The sequence below is a fragment of the Eptesicus fuscus genome, chromosome 3 (assembly GCF_027574615.1).
Source record: "Eptesicus fuscus isolate TK198812 chromosome 3, DD_ASM_mEF_20220401, whole genome shotgun sequence".
Classification (NCBI taxonomy): domain Eukaryota; kingdom Metazoa; phylum Chordata; class Mammalia; order Chiroptera; family Vespertilionidae; genus Eptesicus; species Eptesicus fuscus.
This window is the reverse complement of record NC_072475.1, coordinates 88,305,066-88,327,990: the sequence shown is the minus strand read 5'-3', so window position 1 is coordinate 88,327,990 and position 22,925 is coordinate 88,305,066. Positions and strand designations below refer to the sequence as shown.

At 38.4% G+C, this 22,925-nt stretch overlaps 1 protein-coding gene across 2 annotated transcripts in view; it reads left to right on the top strand.

Moving 5' to 3' along the window:
* ZNF654 (zinc finger protein 654) overlaps positions 1 to 22,925 on the top strand; it is a 115,016-nt gene that overhangs the window by 12,222 nt on the left and 79,869 nt on the right. The window lies entirely within an intron of this gene.

Below are 22,925 nucleotides of genomic sequence, written 5' to 3'. Positions count from 1 at the left end.
TAATATTTTTGGACCACAATTGACTGTAGGTAACTAAAATTCCAGAAAGTGAGATTGTGGGGGGGTAGGGGGGCACTACTGTAATATACAATGGGGGGCTAATAAAAGTCTTGCCTGTTTTGGGATTCTTGGGCAAGTTGAACTCTGCTAAGATTCTTTGGTTTCAAACTAAACCAAAGAATTTAAGGTAACTTTCCTTATCCAAGGAGAGATCTTAAAGCTGGATTTGCAGAATCTAGAACTCAAAAACGAGGCTGGTCATCAAAGCTGTGTGGATGGTCATTGAATGCACTTACCTAGAGAGATAGTATAGAGTGGGGAAAGACAGAGAAGTGAAGCTTCAGGAACTCCACAGTTAAATGGCTTTGTAGGAAAAGTTGACTCTTCAAATGAGAAAATCAAGGAACTGTGTATTAAATAAGACATAGGATGGGAATGTTTTAAGATAGAGTGAATGGTAACTGGCATCAAAAGCCATTGAGATCAAACAATTGAATTACATGGAGGTCCTTGGTGACTTTAAGCAGAGCTATTCTGATGTAGTGATAGCAGGAATCAGACTGAAATAGTTTAAAGATTGGGAGGCAAAACAGTAAGTAAAGATAACTTATAAAGGAGAAGGAAAGATATAGGTGGGAGCTGAAGAGGTTGTAGATTGAAGGTGAGGATTTAAAACAAAATTGGTGAGAATTTGATACGGTTAAAATCTGATGAGACTGATTGATTCATTTGAAAGGAAGAGGTAAATCTACAAAAGAAAGAAGGGATAAAGTATACGATAAGTTTCTGAAAAGGGAAGGACAAGATTTAAAGCACAAATGGAGAGGTTGCTTTATATAGGAGCTTTGAGGTAGGAGGAGAGTTCATCTGTTGAAAGTACCTGGGGTGGTTGGAGATTTAACCTTTTGCACTCGGATGTTGAGATTAAAATTACTCTTTGAATGTATCAATAATTTGAAATATAAAAAAATCCAAATAAATAAGTTTGTATGAAAAGAAACTCCAGTTTTTTATTCTACTGCTGCACTTTGTAAAATCTGGGGTATTTAAAAAATTAAATCCCGAGTAGAATAAAGGAATCGAGAAAAAAGCAAGCGAGTGCAAAGGGTTAAGGTGGAGGTATAAAATGGTAGCTTCATAGAGAGGTGGATTGAACTGACCTACAGAACCATTTGAATGTGCTGATTATGAATGTAGGATGACCATTAGTCTGTTCTTTTGTTTAGCAGTGTTTATCTGTGTAGGAGAAGGCATGGAGAACAACATAATGAGTTACAGTTACTTATGGTTGAGCAATATACTGTAATTGACCAGTTAATTAACTTTGAGAAAGAAGGGGGCAGGCTCATTTTGTGGCTCCATTTGTGGTAAAACATAGTACAATACAGTGAAATAAAAGGAGAAAAGATAGAGAAGGAAAAGAAGTGGTTCTATCAGGACATACTGATAGATAGGTGCATAACATTGGTCTCTGTACTGTGAAAAAATGTGTGTATATATGTGAATATATATAATGTCCCAATAAGTCATGTATAAAGTTTATTAATATACATTTTATAAATGGAGTTTATTAAAATTAACTATGTTTGGTTACCCCAAAATTGAAATGATCAAAATACTCATTAATCATTGTTGCCAGTGATTCATTGTGTGTGTGTGTGTTTTATATGTTTTTGATATCTGGAATATTATTTTATTGGAATGCTCTGTAGATGTATATAACTCATATTTTGACTGTTTTCCATGTATCAGATATGTGATAAGTCCTTTACCTGTTTTATCTCATTTAATCCACTACCCAACAGGATGTGTGCCATTGTTCTCATTTTACAGATCAGGAAACTAAGATGAAAGAGATTAAATAGTTTAATTAAGTAAACATAGCTAGTATTTGATAGTCAGACTGGAGTCTGGCCAATCTGTCAAGAGCCCGTGTACTTAGTTATTGTGATATACACACATATTACTTTATATATAGGAGAATGCATTTGGTATCTATTAAAGTGTCTATGCATATCTATTTGACATATACTAAAGCAGTTATTGACTGAGTACACATGATTAAAAAGAATCAAGGCAGCAGAAGCTAAAGATGCTGATGAATGTAAAAGAGAGAGAGAAAAAATCAAACTTAAGCCATCAGAAGTTCCCAATAAGAAGTGAATCTCAACACTTCCCCCCCTCCCAAATCCACTTGAATGTGATATACATACTTCTTTCAGAAGCAGTGTCTCATTCTAGTGATTATTCTTTATTTTTTAAATGTATTTTTTATTGATATTAGAGAGGAAGGGAGAGGGAGAGAGAGATAGAAACATCAGTGATGTGAAATCATTGATCAGCTGCTTCCTGCATATTCCACACTAGGGATTGAGCCCACAACCTGGGCATTTGCCCTGTCTGGGAATCGAACCATGACCTCCTGATTCATAGGTCGATGCTCAACCACTGAACCACACCGGCTGGGCTATATAAGTGGTTATTCTTAAAATGCAAGAATTATGATAATTACAAACTAGTAGAAGTTATTTTATGTTATTTATCTTGTGCTCTTGAAGGAGAGTTTGGTGTATCTTTTAGATGATTATCTTAAATGATTAACTTAAAGTTTCAGTCTCTATAGTTCTTAGATTTAATCTTCAATATCTGGAAGTCTTACTAATCTAAAGTGCAGAGGATATGCATTTTTAGACTTTATTATCTATTCTTTCACTATGCTTTGAGAATCTTGCCAATGATCTCTTAGGTTATGGAATTCATTAGTAAAGTCTAAAATTTATATTCTGTGCTCATAAGAGTGGTGAAATGTATATCTGATTTCCATCTGGTGGGAGTAAAATCACCACAACTTTTCTGGACCATAATCCATCAAAATATATTAGAAATGTTAAAAATAATTTTGAACCTTTATACTTAGTAATTTTCTTTATACATTAATTTCTAAGGAAATAATAAATTTGGACATAAATCTGTATATATCAGAACATTAATTATAATTAATGAAAGGAATGAAGTAAAAATGAAAAAGCAACCAGAACATCTGAAATAGTTTAAAACTTCTCAACCCTTATGAACTAAAATGTTATTTAGCCTTAAAAATGATGTTTTCAATGACTATATAATGACCTAGGAAAAGATCTATATCTATAAAAAGCCAGTGACTATTGCTGTGTCGCCCACTGTGGCCAGCAAACCAGCCCGATCAGAGGGTGGGGCCGACTGGCCAACCTCCCATGGCCCCTCCTCCCAGCCGGCCCCGCCCCTGATTGCCCCCAAGTAGGGGGCGGGGCTGGCCAGCCAACCTCCTGCAGCTCCTCGCCCTGGCTAGCCCCATCCCTGATGGGCCCCCACCACCTCGATTGGCCTGCAGCCCCTCCCCTCCCAGCTGGCCCTGCCCCTGGTTGCCTTCCCTACCCCAATAGGGGGTGGGGCTGGCCAGCCAACCTCCTGCATCCCCTCCTCCCACCAGGCCCCACCCTAAATTGGGCCCCCCCACCCCGATCAGGGGCAGGGCCAGCCAGCCAACCGCCTGCGGCCCCTCCCCCTGGCCGGCCCTGCCCTCGATGAGCCCCCACCACCCTGATCAGCCCGTGGCCCCTCCCCCCATCAGTTCCGCCCCCGATTGGCCGCCCCACACCATTTTGTGGTGGGGCTGGGGTCCAACCTCCCACGGCCCCTTCCCTGGTGGCTGACCCCTGATCAGCCCCCCCCAACCCCATTTGGGTGCAGGGAAGGCTGGCCCACCGCCCACAGCCCCTCCCCACGGCCTGCCCCGCCCCCAATCAGGGGTGGGGTCTGCCGGCCAATCACCCTCAGCTCCTCCCCCCAGTCTGCCCAGCCCTGATTGGGCCCTGATCGGGTGGGCCGGTAGGGTGGCCAACCTCCCGCTATCTCCTCCTCCCGACAGGCCCAGCTCCGATCCGCCCTGATTGGGGCCGGGTCAGCGGACCCCACCCATGCACGAATTCGTGCACTGGGCCTCTAGTAATATAATAAAAAAAATTAGGTTGCCGAAACCGGTTTGGCTCAGTGGATAGAGCATCGGCCTGCGGACTCAAGGGTCCCAGGTTCGATTCCGTTCAAGGGCATGTACCTTGGTTGCGGGCACATCCCAAGTAGGGGGTGTGCAGGAGGCAGCTGATCGATGTTTCTCTCTCATCGATGTTTCTAACTCTCTATCCCTCTCTCTTCCTCTCTGTAAAAAAATCAATAAAAAAAAAATTAGGTGGGAAAATTTGTTTGTAGCAGGATTATACAATTTGAATTTAGGCTGGTCCATTCCCACTGTACTCACATGTGGATTTTAGAGCTTCTTCTCTAGAAACAGGATTTCTAGATGAGAATCCTTAGGAGCCATTTTTATACTTCAGAAGTCTGTGAATTTTCTGAAATTTTGCAAGAAGTTATGTTTGCATTTCTGGTGAGCAGGTCTAAGGTTTGTTTGTTTTTAACAGATTTTCTTAAGAATTTCAAAACTTGCTGAACAAACAACCCAACAACAATTCAAACACCAAAAGATTATGGACCTTTGTCATAAGCCATTGTGACACAAGTAGCACTGACTGTTTTTGCAAATAAAACTTTATTGGCATGTGCCCATTCATTTTTATATTTTCTGTAGCTACTTTCATGATACAGTAGGGCTCAGTAGTTAGGATGGAGAATGTATAGCCCATAAGCTGCTTTCTGGCCCTTTAAGAAAAAGTATGTCAGCCCCTGTCCTAGATTCTCATTTATTCTTTATAACAACCCTGTGAGATAGGTACTATTTTTATCTTCATTTCATGAAAGATGCTTCTGAGACTCAGAGAGGTTAGACAACTAACACCAAGTCACACAGCTAGAAAAGGGAAATACACCAAGATGATAATAGTGGTTATACGAGGGCAATAAAATGATAGATGATTTTTTTCGTATGTTATTAAAATTTATTATAGCGAGTGTGCATAACATAAAGAGGTGAGAGAGTTGTAAAAAAATAGATAGGTCTGAATTGTGAGAATCTTAACACTCATTCATGCTTTCTTATTATTTTGATTTCCTATCACATTATCTGTTTTTATAAACTTAGAATGGATATAAAGATTTTCCTTCCCTTCTTGGCACTTAACTCTTATTATGCAGTGCCTTCTTAACTCTTGATTTTATGAAAAATATAAATTATAGTGTCTTTAAAACTTTCAGTGTTAACTGAAATCATTTTGTCCTTTAACTCTTGAGATTGTTTGTCTTTTATATTTTGAAGTTAACTTCAACACTTTTAACTGCTAACTTAATAGGTGCTTATAAAATGCTCATATATGTCTGTCTGACAGTATGTAATTTATTTTTTCTTACTATCAATGAAGTGAATTATCCTTAATTATTTTAGGCATAGATCTAGAGAAAGTGTGATAAAAGTGTTGTTTAAGGTACTCCCAAAAGAAAAATTTGGTTGTGTTCTATGTGAAAAAATTTGTCCTAATGATTACAGGGGATTTAGATGGAATAGGTAACAATCCCTGCCCTCAAGGAGTTGAATTGTCTAGTTAGGGAAAAAAGGCATATCTGATTACTGCATTTACTGTTATGACCTTGATCCAAACCACAGTCATCTTTACCCTGGATTATTTTATCTCCCTGCTTCCAGGTTTTCTCAGTTTATTCTCCACACAACCAAAGTGATCCATTAAAAGACGTGAGTGAAATCTCTTCTAAGTCTTTTGTGCTTTTCTATCTTCAATTCAAAGCTCAAATCCTTAAAATGGACTGCAGGACTTTTTGATCCAGTTCCTGTCTAGCTCTTTGACTTGTCTCCTATTACTCTTTGCCTCCAGTACTTACTTACCTTCAGTTACAGTAACATTTTTCCCTCTCCTTCAACTTGAATGAGTATGCTCCTGCCTCTTGACCTTTGCATTTGGCTTTTGTTTGTCCGCCAGAAACACTTTTCATTTGGATATCTGTATGGTTTTCGGTACCCTGTTCAAGTATCCTTTTATAAGAGAGATAAGAGAGATGGAGACCTCTGAACACTATAGATAAAGTAGCATCCCACCTCTGGCATTCTCTTTCCCCCTTATCTTGAGTTGTAGTGTTTTCCTAATTGTACTCCATCTAATATATATCTGTACCTATTTTTCTTCAAATTGAAAATGTCAAGGTATGTGTACATAGTGAGCACTCCATAAAGTTTGAATAAATGAATGAGTAAATATAAATAAACCTTAAAACAAAGAAACGGCAATTAGTGCCACTAAAACAATGTATATTAAGTCCTCTGAAAGTTCACTTGGAGAGACTACATTACTTCTAATAGAGATAATTTGGGAAAGTTTTAGTGGATGAGATAACATTAGAACCGAGTCTTAAAGAATTGTTAGTATTAAAATGTAGGCATGAAAAAGAAAGAGGTGAGAGTAGGAGGACATAAATTTGAGCAGATAATTTGTGAAAAGGTAAATGGCATGTTATATTTATGAATGGGAGTAGTTAATTACCTAGAGTTGTGATTCTTAAAAGTGTGATTCCCCTGACCAGCTGGAGCATCACCTAAACACCATTAGCAATGTAACTTATTGGCCTCACCCCAGATACCCCAGATCTGCAGAATCTGACACTTAGGGCTCAGTAATCTGTGTTTTTCATAAGCTTTCCAGATGATTCTGATGCATTATGAAGGTAGAGAACCACTGAACTAGAACATGTATTCAGAAAAGTATTTGTGGATATTAATATTTAAAAAATGGACTGCTCCATCCAGATCTTGGCTTAGGAGTTTGAATTTTGTAAAAAGATCTGTAGGTTAAAGGGCAAAACAGTGACATCATTACTGTAATCTTAAAAAAAAAGTTTTAAGACAGAGTAAAGGAAATAAAGAATGAAAACCGAGACAAAAAAAGGAAATGATTGGAGTATTTCAGAAAATGAGCAATTGAGGGCCTGGCTGGGTAGTGGCAATGAAAATGGAGATAGAATAGTTTCAAGAAATATGGAAATGAAGTAATTAGCATCTGGTTGAATGTGGAAACAAGGTACAAATAATTTTATGAAATTGCATTGGGTTTGTACTGTAAATGTCTGGGAATATGGTGATAATATTAACAGTAAATGGTACAAGGGGATCTAAATGAACAGTGAAGTTTTGACTACCGTATTAGATTTGAAGAATTAATGCATTCTAAAAAAAAAAAAGAATAGAAATTGCTAATCATTAGCCACAATGAGCATTTTTATTAATATTGAGGATGCTCATCCCCATTTAATAACAATGCATTTTCACGTAACCAATTATAAAGTTTATCGAAATATCGAATTCAAAATTTTTTTCCTTTTTTTAGAAATACTTCAGTACTTAGAGCATAAGGCTTTTTAATAGATGCTTCTTCTGTGTTTGAGAGTTAATTTACCTATGATAGTTTTTTTGTTTTGGTTAACCTTTATCTGAGGATATTTTTCCATTGATTTTTAAAGAGAGTGAAAGGAAGAGGGAGAAACAGACTTGAGAGAAACATTGATGTGAGATAGACACATCAATTGCTTGCCTCCCCCACATGCTCCAAACAGGGCTGCAATTGAGCCCCAGCAACTGAGGTACATCCCCTTGACTGGAATCAAACCTGGGAGCCTTCAGTTTGTGGGCTGACGCTCTATCCACTGAGCCAAACCGGCTGGGCCCTATGATAGTTTTTTAAGTTTAAAATGTCCTTTCAGCCCTGCTGAATTTCCTTGAACTCAGTGGTTGAGTGTCAACCTATGAATCAGAGGTCATGGTTGGATTCCAGTCAGGGCACACACAGGCTTGATCCCCAATGTGGGGCGTGGAGGAGGCAGCCAATCAATGACTCTCATCATTGATGTTTCTATCTCTTCCTCTCTCTCTCCCTTCCTCTCTGAAGTCAATAAAAATATATTTTTAAAAATATCCTTTCAGGCTTTAATTTGGGGGAGGGGACCAAGTATCAATAAAAGTAATAGTCTATCTAATTTGATTAAAGGAATTGTCTGCCATTTGATCAAGCTAATAAAGAGAAATTAAAATCTAGAATCCAAAAAGGTTAAGTTCCCAAATTCCTCCCTTTCTAGAGTATTGCTAAATCAAAGCCAGTGGGTTTCTCATATGCCTCTATGGTTAGAGTTGGGGGTTTTCCAGGAGCTGTAGGTTGGGTTGTTTTCCTCTGATTGTGAATGGTTTGTGTTTTTGTTTTTGTTTTTTTGTACCTCTAAAGAATGATTATTTGACCCCCAATCTCTTTTGTAGCTTACTTTTTTAAGAATCAGGAAGGTCAGTAGGATAAACATTTATTACTCTATCCAGCCTAGTACCCATTAAATTTAGAAACACTAGTAATTCCTTGAACTTAGTACATAATACAGTTAACTCACATTACTATTGCCAGTAGGATTTAGTGATATCAGAGGGAAGATGGATGCACAGAAAATGGTACCAAGTCAATTTTGGTTTCAACTTCACTAGGGTGCCAGTCAGTTGTGCCAACTGCCGAAGACTATAACTTGTACTAAAGTTTTACTGTGAAAATGCATCAAGTGTTAATTGTGCCACTGTATGTTTACCATATTTTTTGTGGGTGGGAGCACTTCACCCAAACATATCTACTTTCTTGAAAGTTGTATCTGAATTTCTGTCTTGAAAGTGTACAAGTTTCCATGGCTGGCAGCCTCAGGCACCAGGCCTTCCTTCATGTTTCCTCCTTTAGATTTCCTTAATGTTAAAAGGTTTTAATGTCCATTTCTTCTTTGTTTTCTTGATACTCCTGTGCTGTAATAAGTGTGGATTCCTTTTAGTGTCCCATCTTCTAAAACTGCCTCTTGCTCAGAGTGTATCACTTCTAGTGTATAAAGTTCAAAACACAATCTCCACAGTGTCAGTCAGTGTTTTGCCCTTGTCTCTGGATTTCTCTGATCCCCTCCTACCCCCCACCCCAAACTTTTTAGTCCTGTACCACCTTGGCTGTTGCCACTCCCGTGAAATTTTTAGGCCCATTGAGCTAAAATAATAAAAAGCACTCCTGTTGTGCCCCATATTTGTATAATTCGGATAATCATAAGCAGGTGTACATGGAAAAAAAAGCTGCTTTTAATATTTCTGATGACTGCTCTCATAGGAGCCCACTGAAGATAATATCTTTTCTGCCATTAGGTCTCAACTTTTTCTTTTTTTTAAAATTCTGTTTTTAACTGTTTTAGGCCTTGCATAATTTGTTCTACTTCTTTGGCAGTGTAAATACTTATTTTTGTCACATTTCTTTCAGTAACAATAGGATATACCATTTCAGATAAACATAACTGATTTTTGTTTTTATTTACATTTTGGCCTATTCTTAAGTTGGCCTCTCCCGTCTTTCTTTTCCTTTCTCTTACCTTTTGGGCCCAGGTTTTAATATTCTTCAATTATCTCTTATAAGATCTCCCATAATGTCAGAGATGAAAGTCAGGGAATTCTGAGTTCATCAAAAAGCATTCATTAGCAAACAGATTTTGCCTACTCTCATTTCCCTGACTAAAGAAAATCTTACCAGCTCAACATCAAACCTTAGGATTGACTTATTTTATTTTTCTTCAGTGTGGCATTTCCTTATTCACACCCAGAGGCCTAACTTTGAGTTCCTGGGGCACTTTGCTTTGTGATACCTTGCTGTACTATACATTGCCTCTATAATAACCATAGACAGTCCCTGACTTACAATAGTTTCACTTACAATTTTTTAACTTTACAATAGTGCAAGAGCAATAAGCATTCAGTAGAAACTGTATTTCGAATTTTGAATTTTGATCTTTTCCTGGGCTAGTAATATGTGGTAAGATACTCTATTATAAAATAGGCATTGTGATAGATGATTTTGCCCACCTGTAGGCTAATGTAAATGTTATTTAAGGTAGGCTAGGCTAAGCTATGAAGTTTGGTAGGTTAGGTGTATTAAATGCATTTTTTACTTACATTATTTTCAACTTAACAATGGATTTAACTGGATATAACTGTTGAAAGTTAAAGAACATCTGTAGTAATTTGAAATTCACCTGAAATGCTTCAGGTATTTGAAGGTAATTTTCCAGCTTATATTTATTATTCAAATCTGTACAGACTTTATGTTACCTTATATAGCAGTCTCAGTTTTCAAGGTGTGGTTTTTCACTTGCTTTTATTATAGATTTTCTATTTCTTTAAAAGAGCATCTTGCCGTAGTTGGATTTCCATTCTGGTTCACTCTCAGATTTCCATCCTACCTCTGTTAGGTAGCTTCCTTCCTAATGAGTAACAACTAAAACACTCCTTCCCTCTCCCTATTTCATCTTTAAGAATTCATAGTTCTGGTATATATATTTCTTTTTCAAATCTGTCTAGTCTAGGTTCTTAGAGTGAATTTATTTGTAAGGAAGTCCTTTTCTTCTATATTAATCAATATAACCTTATTTTTTTAAAACTCTCCCACTGTCATTTTAATTGTAAGTGATCATCTTTTAAAAACAAGCTTAGTTCTTAAGGCTAAGCAAACCTGATACCTAAAGTTAGTGTTTAAAGCCATAGGCCTTTTAAAGTTCCTTTTTGGTCTTTGGATTTGTAATAATTTCATTGAGTTTTCCTTTTGCATAAAAAACTGATTTATGACATATATAATAATATGCCCTTCATTATCTGTTTACTTGATAAAATCCACTGGCCATCTTTGTTGAATTCAGATAAAATCTTGATATCTGCAGCTTTGATTAGATTTATGTTCAAATCTCAGAAACTACTTGAGATCATACTATGAAAGTGACTATAGAAGCCTTTGGACAAGTCACATGAATCTAAAAGCTGCTCTTTGAAAACAAAATTAAGAGAGAGGGGGACAGAATTAGGCCAGCTAATCTAGGACTAATACTAACGATTTAAAGCAGTGGTTCTCAACCTTTCTAATGCCGCGACCCTTTAATACAGTTTCCTCATGTTGTGGTGACCCCCAACCATAAAATTATTTTCGTTGCTACTTCATAACTGTAATTTTGCTACTGTTATGAATTGTAATGTAAATATCTGTGTTTTACGATGGTCTTAGGCGACCCTGCTAGCGGTTCTCAACCTGTGGGTCGACCCACAGGTTGAGAACAGCTGCAGTAGCAAAATTACAGTTATGAAGTAGCAACGAAAATAATTTTATGGTTGGGGATCACCACAACATGAGGAACTGTATTAAAGGGTCTCGGCATTAGAAAGGTTGAGAACCACTGATTTAAAGGCTAGACATTCACACGCTAGTGTTATAAAGAACCATATGGAACTTAATGGACTTTCCAGTTTAATCCTCTGGCTTACAGTCATTGTTGAAAAACCAGACAGAAGAAACAAAAAAAAATTTCCACCTACCAATGTCTTAAAAAATCTGTATGACAAAAAGACTTTTAAAAAATCAATAATATAATCAATGCCTTAGCCATACCTGCAATAACATCTATGGCCAGGGTGTCCTAAATTGAAGTCAGAGGCAGAGTTCTGCTTGGCTCACTCTAGTTCAGACATTATTGCTTGCTACCAAAGACTAGCCCCTTGCAAATTTCAAACAACTTTAACTTACTAGAATCTACTTCCAAATCATTTTGCTGGGGTTTTTAAATAAGACTTTAATTTTAGACTTTCTTTACATGATTATCCTGATAGAAAAAGTCAAATGACAAGTGACTCTTCTTTTTTTGAATAGAGCTTTTCTTTGTCATCTTGATTCTCAATGGGAAACTGGGTGAGGGGGGATTGGGGGGAGGCAGGGAAAGAATCCTCGGTTATCTGTTCAGGCATGAAGCATTTTGTTTGTATTGCTGTATCTAGGATATGCTTCATTTTTAATGAATATTGAACTAACAGTTGAAACGCAGCAATACCTTTTGAATAGGTTGTTTGGGTGTGGCCAGTCTGCTTGCCAAAAGTAAGTAAAATTTTTGTAATTACTCATCCTTGAAGACAAATAATTAAACAGTTCAGACTGATGTGATGAAAGAGTCACCAAAATAAGCTTAGTCTTGCCATTTTCTTAAAACAAGGTATACTGGTAATAATAGCTCTTGTTTCTTATGTGCCAGGAATTACCCTAGATTTTAATACATATCTTATTTAGTTCTTCAGTAGCTCTGTGATTAAAGTGCTGTTAAATTTATTTATAGGAAACTTAGACTGAGAAGAATAATTCTGCTAATATTACACAACTGTTAAATGACAAAGTCAGGGCTGTTTGATTTCAAAACCTATACTCTTTCCACAGTGCTGCCAACCTACCTGCTTTATTTTTCTATCTGACTTTTAAAAAATACCCATAGGCAAGGGTAAATCTTGATATGTAGTCAGGAAACAAAGTAGGGAAAATATGTGAAGAATTGTGCTTATATTATAAAAAAGCCTCCAGAAAATAAATGAGATCATTGGAATTTGAGGTAAAGGGTTGGAACAAAGTAGTTTGTTTTTAAATAACTTTTATAAATTGAGCTAACTTTATATTTAATAGAAAATAGTACAGTTATCAGAACAGGAAAATAACATTGGTGTAATATTCATTAAATTATAGACCCTATTAGGAATTTACCAGTTTTTTTCACTAATGCTTTTTCTGTTCCAAGTTATTTTTGATCTGACATTATATTTAGCTGTTATTCCTCCTTAGTCTCTTCTAGTCTGTAATAGTTCTTCAGTTTTTCCTTGTTGTTCATGATTTTGACATGTTTGAAGAGTACTGATCAATTTTTTTTTTTATAGAATATCATTCAATTTGAGTTTGTCTTATGATTTCTCATGATTGGAATGAGTTTATGCATCTTTGGCAAAAGTACCACAAAAATGCTATTGTTTCTTTCTTGGTGTATCCTATCAAGACAATTATGATAGTATGTTTTATTACTTGCTGGCCATATTTACCTTGATGGTTGGTTAAGTTTGGTTTTCTCTACTTTTAAAGCTACTTTCTCTTCGTTGTAGTTTTTAAAAAATCTTTATTGTTGAGAGTATTACAGATGTCCCCCTTTTACCCCCATTACCACCCTCCACTAGTGTTCCTGCCCTATCCCAGGCCTTCACCATGCTACTGTCTGTGTCTATAGCTGAGTGCTTACGATAGCACATATAGCAAAGAAGAAAATATTCAAAGTAAAAGGGCAATGCAATGTATACAGTATTACATATTTAAGGAAAATATATACAAGAAAAACACATATAGCAAAGAAGAAAATATTCAAAGTAAAAGGGCAATGCAATGTATACAGTATTACATATTTAAGGAAAATATATACAAGAAAAATGGTGTTACAGTATTATGTTAATAGCAGCATCTGGCATGACATTAAACAGTATAAAAAGATATGTGAATTTAGCCAGTTTTGTTTATGTCTCTTCAAGGGTATTGTGGCAAACATATTGGAGGTGTTGCCCCAAGGACTTTTATTGATTAGATTTGGGCTCAGCTAGATCAGGCAGGGTATTAGTAGCCGAATATTGGTGAATGAGGGAAGTTATAATGAGAATAGAAGTTGAAAAAGTAGAAAGCTTCTCTTCTAAGGAGATAAACCCAGCCCATAAATGGAAAGTGAATAAGGTTGTAAGTAGATATGGATTAGGATGAACTATTTGGGACTGAGAACAGGAAAACTGAGACTATCAGTTGCATATTGTTTATGTCATACAAAAATGGTGTTGTGGTGGCAGAAAAGAGACAATAAAGCTGATCAAACCCTCTAGTAAAGAGAAAATATAAAACCAGGGAACCACTGTTTATCTAACATTCTTTTTTGTCCTAAAGTGGTTTAGAGAAGTCTACCCAACTTGGGGTCATCATAGTTAGTAGTAGTTTTTGTTTCCAGATAGTAAGAAATATAAGATTTGGAAGGGATACTAGTTCACAGAGATAATACCCTTGAGCTTTCTTTTTTATCCAAACATGGACCTATAAATACTGGAGACCTGTGCTAGCTACCTGGTATTGCAATTTGGAATTGTCAAAGAACCATAAAGGGTCTGAGAGTTTATCTAAACCTGCCACTTTTTCATGGATGTTGGCAGAAGACAAACTCCTGGATAAGAGATAAAGGACTTTATTACTCATTGCACAGCAAGCAGCGTGAGCTTCATGTTTATGTTGGTTCTCCTTGCCTCTTAGTCTCACAAAGGTGGTGTGAGTGACTCAGGTGGATCCTGCACTCAAAGTAGGTTTTCATCACAGCTGAGGACCCCAAGTTTAGAGAACCCTTCTCTTTTATAGTGGTTTGAAGCATATCTGTCTGATCTTTGCTCTAGAGGGAGATTATATGATTATATGGACAGTAAACAGGCTCACTGGTCTACAGGGAGACATCTATTTTTTTTTATTTATTGATTAAGGTATCACATATTTGTCCTCATCCCCCCCATTCCCATCCCAAACCCCTCCCCACGTATGCCCCCAACCCCCTGTTGTCCGTGACCACTGGTTAGGCTTATATGCATGCATACAAGTCCTTTGGTTGATCATCTATTTTTAAAGGTCATTTCTGATAAATATATTTAGAAGATAAAGGCTATCAGAACCTCTTTGTGAAAAACTATAGAAATACAAGATACCAGTGGAAAATTGTCTCCCAAAAGGAAGTGATTATATGAACAGTCCTTGAGCTGTGAGTGTTCTTGGCGTTTATGCCCTGCACTAGTTTTCCCCGCTATTAAATTAGAGTTGGAAAAATTTCTGTAAAGGGGCATGTAATAAATATTGTAGGCTTTGTAAGGTAGTTCTGTCACAGCTATTCAACTTAGTTCTTGTGTCAGCAAAATAGCCATAGGTAATACATAAATGAATTAATCTGGATATGTTTCAATAAAACTTTATGGACATTGAAATTTGAATTTCATATGATTTTCATACATCACAAAATATTTTTTTATCATTTAAAAACATAACATCCATTCTTAGTTTGTGGGTTATACAAAAAGCAGGTTGCATGACAAATTTGGTTTGCAGGCCCTGTTGGTCAATCCATTTTATATGATAAATTAAAAAAAAATAATACATTGTTTTAATACAGCAGCAGTCTTGCATATGAATAATTTTACTAGTATATAGATTTATAGGAGTACATAATATATATCACGTAGTGATTGATCATTCTAAAGTGTTTTTACATAAATTATCTTAACTTCAGAGTAAACATGCAAGACAAGCATTAGTTCCATTTTATGGTGAGAAAAGTAAGGAAGGAATAGAGAAGGAAGATGAACTACCCAATGACAGCCAAGCCTGATTATATTCTGCACTCTTTTCTCCATAATATGGTACAGTTTTAACTTTCATAATTAGAGCATCATGCCACTATGTCTTTATTTTATTTTTTAAATATTCTTTTTAAAATATATTTTATTGATTTTTTACAGAGAGGAAGGGAGAGGGATAGAAAGTTAGAAACATCGATGAGAGAGAAACATTAATCAGCTGTCTCCTGCACACCCCCTCACTGGGGATGTGCCCGCAACCAAGGTACATGCCCTTGACCGGAATCGAACCCGGGACCTTTCAGTCTGCAGGCCGACGCTCTATCCACTGAGCCATACCGGTTTCGGCAATGCCACTATGTCTTTAATACTTGTTCATTGCCAGAAGGCTTAGAGTTTAGTCCTATCCTATCTAATAATAGACAAATATGCAAATTGACCATACCTCTGACACACCCACAAGCCACGCCCACCATCCAATCAGAGCGAGTATGCAAATTAACCCAAACCAAGATGGCTACAGCCACAGAGAGCAAGGTATTCTAGGTAACAGAGGAAGCCAAGCTTTCCGCCTGCCCTGGCCAGGCCTAAGCCTCCACTCAAGCTACAAAGTTTCAATTATAGAAGGTAAACAAATTCAAACAAATGGCAGCAGAATGGAGCTTGAGAGAGCAGGCCAGGGTTGCCGCCGGCAACAGGGGAAGCAAAGCTTTCCGCACACCCTGGCCAGGCCCACCCGCTTAAGGCAACAAAGTTTCAATTATAACCCCAACAGAAATGGCTGCCAGCCTCTAAGGGAGCCCCAGGCTTGGCTCTGCTCCAGGCTACAAAGTTTCAATTGAAGAAGGAAAATAAATTCCAGATACCAGGGCCTCTGCTTGGGTTGCCAGGGGGCGTGGCCGGCCTGCAAGCCACCACAGGCCCCTTGCTCAGGCCGCCCCACATCCCAAGGGAACCCCCACCTGATCCCAGACGCCCTTCAGGGCAAACCAGCTGGCCCCCACCCCTGTACCAGGCCTCTATCCTATCTAATAAAAGAGTAATCTGCAGATTGATCATCACTGCAACACACAATATCGCTGCCCCCATATGGTCAAAGATCCTGCCCCCATGTGGACACAAGATGGCCACCACAAGATGGCCAGCAGGAGAGGGCAGTTGGGAGGCACCCGACCTGCAAGGGAGGGCAGTTGAGAGGGACCACGCCTGCAAGGGAGTGCAGTTGGAGGTGATCAACCCTGCAGGAGAGGGCAGTTAGGGGTGACCAGGCTGGCAGAGGAGGGAAGTTGGGGGCAAACAGGCTGGCAGCAGAGTGGTTAGGGGGTGATCAGGCTGGCAGGAAGAGGCGGTTAGGGGCAATCAGGAAGGCAGGCAGACAAGCAGTTGGGAGCCAGCAGTCCTGGATTGTGAGAGGGATGTCTGACTGCCCGATCCCAACGGGCCTAAACGGGCAGTCGGACATCCCTCAAGGGGTCCCCTATTGGAGAGGGTACAGGCTGGGCTGAGGAACAACCCCCCTCTGTGCACGAATTTCGTGTACCGGGCCTCTAGTAAATAAAGATAATACATACTAATTTTTACTTTACTCTTTTTTTTTTAGCATTTTATTTATTTATTTTTAATTTTTTAAATTTCTTTATTGATTAAGGTATCACATATTTGTCCTCATCCCCCCATTCCCATCCCACACCCCTCCCCACACATGCCCCCACCCCCCTGTTGTCCCCAACCGCTGGTTAGGCGCATATGCTTGCACACAAGTCCTTTGGTTGATCTCTCCCCTTTACCTCCACCCTCCCCTACCCTCTCTCTGAGGCCCAACAGTCTGATCCATGACTCCTTGTTTCTGGGTCTGTTCTTGTTCATCAGTCTGTTGTTCATTATTTCCACTAGATGAGTGAGATCATGTGCTATTAGAAATACACTTATAAGAACCGAAAATGAGACAAGCAATAATGGTTATGGTGACAGGAAATGAATCAGTCTGTAGTGAGTTTCTTTCTGGGCCAACAGTTCTTTTGAGACCCAATTACAATGTCCAACAGTTCCTTATGTGCACATGTCAGCACTGACATTACAGTTCTGGATGATGGACAAATGGTGGTAATGCAGGTCCGACTCTCTCTGGTTTGGTCCTGGGCAACCTGTAGTGATGCACAGCTGCTAACTGCTAGTATGGGAAGACCACGTCAGCGTCTTCCATCTCTGGACTGCTTCTCTTCTGTCTTCATGGCTGGAGTAGTCCTGTCGATTCCTCTCTGTTGCTGGAATCCACATGGTCTCAGAGTTGTTTTCTGAAAATATACAAACATATTCTTGACCAAAAGTTAATAAAGGAATATTTTCTATAAATTTGACTTGGGATCCTATTTCATTTTTTGCCCAAATGATTTTCCTCTGGCTTGTTTTGTCACCTTGTGTGTTTTTCATGGGTGTCTTGCTTTTAGCCTTACAATTAATTTTCTAAAGTATTAATTTTCTAGATGTAATTTACTTACAGGTTATTTTTCCTTACATGATATTCTTCTACTATACCCTCCTTTTTTGATTTAAATGTTAGGAGGCTTTTGATAATTTTATAATGTAGTCTTGATGGCTTTTACATTTTAATTTTTTGCACTATAATATTACTGTTTTAGGTTCATTACATAGTGCACAATTTTATCATGAGTACCAATAAAAATTTTAGTTAACACTTTAGGAACACCTTTTTGTCCAGTACAATTAATTTTTCTAGATTATTCGCTTATTTCCACTAGCCAATTTAAATTAGCCTGAAAACTTGACTACTATTTTACTGTCAAATTTATTACTCTAACAACAATCTTATTTTACCCTGTAAATATTAGTGGAAGGGATTATTTGCCTTCTTGAGTAGGTCCTGAGCATTCCTGGTGGTAGGCTGGATTTAGATATCGTAAACCCACTTCCCCACACAATGGGTACAAGACAACTCAAACAATTCTTGTTGGAGTAAGAGGGCAGCTGCTGTCGGCCAAGTCTCTGTCGATCACCTGGGTCCTGATCTGAGCTGGGCATGGGAAGTACGAAGCAGCCATGGGGGCAGGAGACCTCCCTCAGAAGGGGATAGAGTTCAGGCCCTTGCAAAGTTGGGGGGGGGGTGAGGGTCTGTGCCCCACCTCTGTTGATCCCCAAATTCTATCCTGATGGCCCCTCTGCGACTGTGCCTGTCTTAGGTTGTTCCTTCCTTGAGGAATCTTACCCGTCTCTGGCTAACCAGCCATCCTCCGGGGCCAAGCAGGGTGCTGTGAGGTTCAGTTTTGTCTCCTTGGTAGCCTATGCCCCCGTGGCCTCCATGCCCAGCACTTGCCTTGGGATCCCCTCGCCTGCTGGTGGGGCCCCAGCACTGATCACATATCTTGTGGAACCCAGGTTTCTTCTCCAGGGAGGGCTCAGTTCGCCCCACTGGGTGAGAGACAGATCCATGGCACCAGTCATCACGAGACTTCAACCTCGACATGAACAGAGAGCTCATGCAACAGCTGTGGGCAATTGAATTGTGAGAAGAGGGTCTCTCTTGGCCTAAAGGGTAGGAGGGACCAATATAGAATGCTCAGGTGCCTTCCCAGGAGGCCCTCTACACAATGAAAAGGATTAAATCCTTACATGTCCTTTTTAACTTGCTGCCAGACATTCAAAGAATTAGTTTGTAAGTTTGCTTGGGATAATTGTATATTATGCTGTTGTAATTCTAAAGTATCAAGAGATGTGTTAAGTTTGTCTCCAAGCTATCCCCCAAGGGTGTGAGGAACTATTATAAGTACTGAGGGTGATCCATATCTGGGAAAAATTTTAATGACAGTGTAGAATAATATCATGTAAGGATATTCTTTGTTCTAGTCCATGGCAATTCCCTTTCAAACTGGCTGTTCATTTCTTTTTATATAGACAAGGTCTTAGTTACATTTTCTGCACCTCTACCGGGGGAAAGTAGTGATAGTAGTGACACCCTTTCTTTGGTGTCCACACAAGCCAGAAACCTCTCTTTAATTGTACACACAAAGGGGCATTGTTTTGATTTTGTGTCATACAAAAGGGAAGCTGGGTGGAGACCGCTGTGTATTTATACTTTCTTGCCCCACCCATGGGCCTCCTGGATGACCAAGGTGTTTGGTATTATTGGTAACTACATTAGTCAGGGGATCAGCCCACGTAAGGGGTCTTACCCATGAAGGGTCAGGAGCATAAGACCAAAATACTTACCCTCTTGTCCCAGGTAAAATTACCGTACATCTGATGATTGCTAGCGTGGCTAGAAAGGCGTTCTTAGGCATTCTTGGGTTTCTGGTTACCTCACAATTTCTTCCCTGAGGTTTGACGTTCTGATTGATGTTTCTCTGTTTCTGGATCTATTTTTCCCCCCATCAGTTTATGTTGTTCATTATATTCCACAAATGAGTGAGATCATGTGATATTTATCTTTCTCTGCCTGGCTTATTTCACTAAGCATAATGTTCTCCATCTCCATCCATATTGTTGCAAATGGTAAGAGCTCCTTCTTTTTTACCGCAGCGTAGTATTCCATTGTGTAGATGTACCACAGTTTTTTAATCCACTCATCTGCTGATGGGCATTTAGGCTGTTTCCAAAAATTAGCTATGGTGAATTGTGCTGCTATGAACATAGGGGTGCATATATCCTTTCTGATTGATGTTTCCAGTTTCTTGGGATATATTCCTAGAAGTGGGATCACTGGGTCAAATGGGAGTTCTATTTTTTAGTTTTTTAAGGAAACTCCATACTGTTCTCCACAGTGGCTGCACCAGTCTGCATTCCCACCAGCAGTGCACGAGGGTTCCTTTTTCTCCACATCCTCGTCAACACTTGTCATTTGTTGACTTGTTGATAATGGCCATTCGGACAGGTGTGAGATGGTACCACATTGTTGTTTTGATTTGCATCTCTCTAATGATTAGTGATTTAGAGCAGGTTTTCATATGTCTCTTGGCCTTCCTTCTGTCTTCTTTCACAAAGTGTCTATTTAGATCAGTTGCCCATTTTTTTGATTGGGTTGTTTATCTTCTTTTTGTTAAGGTGCATGAGTTCCCTGTAAATGTTGGAGATTAAACCCTTATCGTTGACATCATTGGCAAATATGTTCTCCCATGCAGTGGGCTTTCTTGTTGTTTTATTGATGGTTTCCGTTGCTGTGCAAAAGCTTTTTATTTTGATGTAGTCCCACTTGTTTATTTTTTCTTTAGCTTCCATTGCCCTAGGATCAGTATCAGCGAAGAAGTTCTTTTGGCATATGTCAGAGATTTTTCTGCCTATAGATTCCTCTAGTATTTTTATGGTTTCCTGCCTTATGTTTAAGTCCTTGATCCATTTTGAGTTTATTTTTGTGTATGATGTAAGTTGGTGGTCTAGTTTCATTTTTTTTTGCATGTATCTGTCCAATTTTCCCAACACCATTTATTGAAAAGACTCTCTTGACTCCACTGTATGTTCATGCCTCCTTTGTCAAATATTAGTTGAGCATAGTGATTTGGATCGATTTCTGGGTTCTCTATTCCATTCCATTGATCTATATGTCTGTTCTTGTGCCAATACCAGGCAGTTTTGAGAACAGTGGCTTTGTAATATAGCTTGAAATCTGGTATTGAGATCCCTCCTACTTTGTTCTTCTTTCTCAGGATTGCTGTAGCTATTCGGGGTCTTTTTTTATTCCAGATGAATTTTTGGAAAGTTCGTTCTAGGTCTGTGAAGTATGCCATTGGTATTTTAATGGGAAGTGCATTGAAATTATAGATTGCTTTGGGTAGTATGGACATTTTGATGATGTTGATTCTACCAATCCATGAACATGGTATGTTCTTCCATCTGTTTATGTCTTCCTCTATCTCTTTTTTCAGTGTTGTATAGTTTTCCGCGTATAGGTCTTTTACCTCCTTAGTTAAGTTTATTCCTAGGTATCTTAATTTTTTTGGTGTGATGGTAAATGGGATTGCTTTTTTAGTCTCTCTTTCTGTAAGTTTATTATTGGTGTATAGAAATGCCATAGATTTCTTAGCATTTATTTTGTATCGTGCTACTCTGCCGAATTCATTTATTAAGTCTAATAATTTTTTGATGGAGTCTTTAGGGTTTTCTATGTACAGTATCATGTCATCTGCAAATAAGGACAGTTTTACTTCTTCTTTTCCAATTTGGATGCCTTTTATTTCTTCTTCTTGTCTGATTGCAATGGCTAGTATTTCCAACACTATGTTGAATAGGAGTGGTGAGAGTGGGCATCCCTGTCTTGTTCCTGTTCTTAGGGGAAATGGTTTTAGTTTTTGCCCATTGAGTATGATGTTGGCTGTGGGTTTGTCATATATGGCTTTTATTATGTTGAGGTATGATCCTTCTGTTCCCAGCTTGCTGAGAGTTTTTATCAAGAAAGGGTGTTGGATTTTGTCAAATGCTTTTTCTGCATCAATTGATATGACTATATGGTTTTTATCTCTTAATTTGTTTATGTGATGTGTCACGTTTATTGATTTGCGAATATTGTACCATCCTTGCATCCCAGGGATAAATCCTACTTGGTCGTGGTGTATGATCTTTCTGATGAACTGCTGGATTCAATTTGCTAGAATTTTGTTGAGGATTTTGGCATCTATGTTCATGAGGGATATTGGCCTGTAATTCTCTTTCATTGTGTTATCTTTATCTGGTTTTGGTATTAGGGTGATGCTGGCTTCATAGAAGGAGCTTGGGAGTGTTCCTTCTTCTTGAATTTTCTGGAATAATCTGAGGAGGATAGGTTTTAGCTCTTCCTTGAATGTTTTGTAAAACTCCCCTGTGAAGCCATCTGGCCCCGGGCTTTTGTTTGCTGGAAGCTTTTTGATGACTGCTTCAATTTCTTCCATAGTTATCAGCCAATTGAGATTTTTAGTCTCTTCCTGAGTAAGTTTTGGAAGGTTGTGTTTTTCTAGGAATGTGTCCATTTCCTCCAGGTTGTCTAGTTTGTTGGAATAGAGTTGTTCATAGTATTTTTTGACAATCCTTTGTATTTCTGTGGGGTCTGTTGTTATTTCACCTCTTTCATTACTGATTTTGTTTATTTGGGTCCTCTCTCTTTGATTCTTGGTGAGCCTGGCTAGAGGTTCATCAATCTTGTTTATCCTTTCAAAGAACCAGCTCTTGGTTTTGTTGATCTTGTGTATTGTTTTTTTGGTCTCTATGTCATTCATTTCTGCGCTGATCTTCATTATTTCCTTTCTTCTGCTCACTCTGGGCTTTTCTTGTTGCTCCCTTTCTAATTCTTTGAGTTGTTGAGTTAGATGATCTATTACCATTTTTTTCTTGTTTTTTGAGGTAGGCCTGTAGAGCTATACACTTCCGTCTCAGGACTGCTTTCATTGTGTCCCATAGGATTTGCAATGTTGTGTTTTTATTGTCATTAGTCTCCAGGATGATTTTAATTTCTTCTTTGATCTCATTGATAACCCAATCATTGTTTAGTAGCATGCTATTCAGTTTCCAAGTGTTTGAATTTTTTGGAGTGTTTTTATTGTAGTTTATTTCTAATATTATGCCATTGTGGTCTGAGAAAATGCTTGATATGATTTCAATCTTTTTGAATTTGGGGAGACTTTGCTTGTTACCCAATATGTGGTCTATTTTTGAGAATGTCCCATGTGCACTTGAGAAGAACGTATATTCCATAGCTTTGGGGTGAAATACTCTGAAGATGTCAATTAGGTCCATCTGATCTAGTGTGTCATTT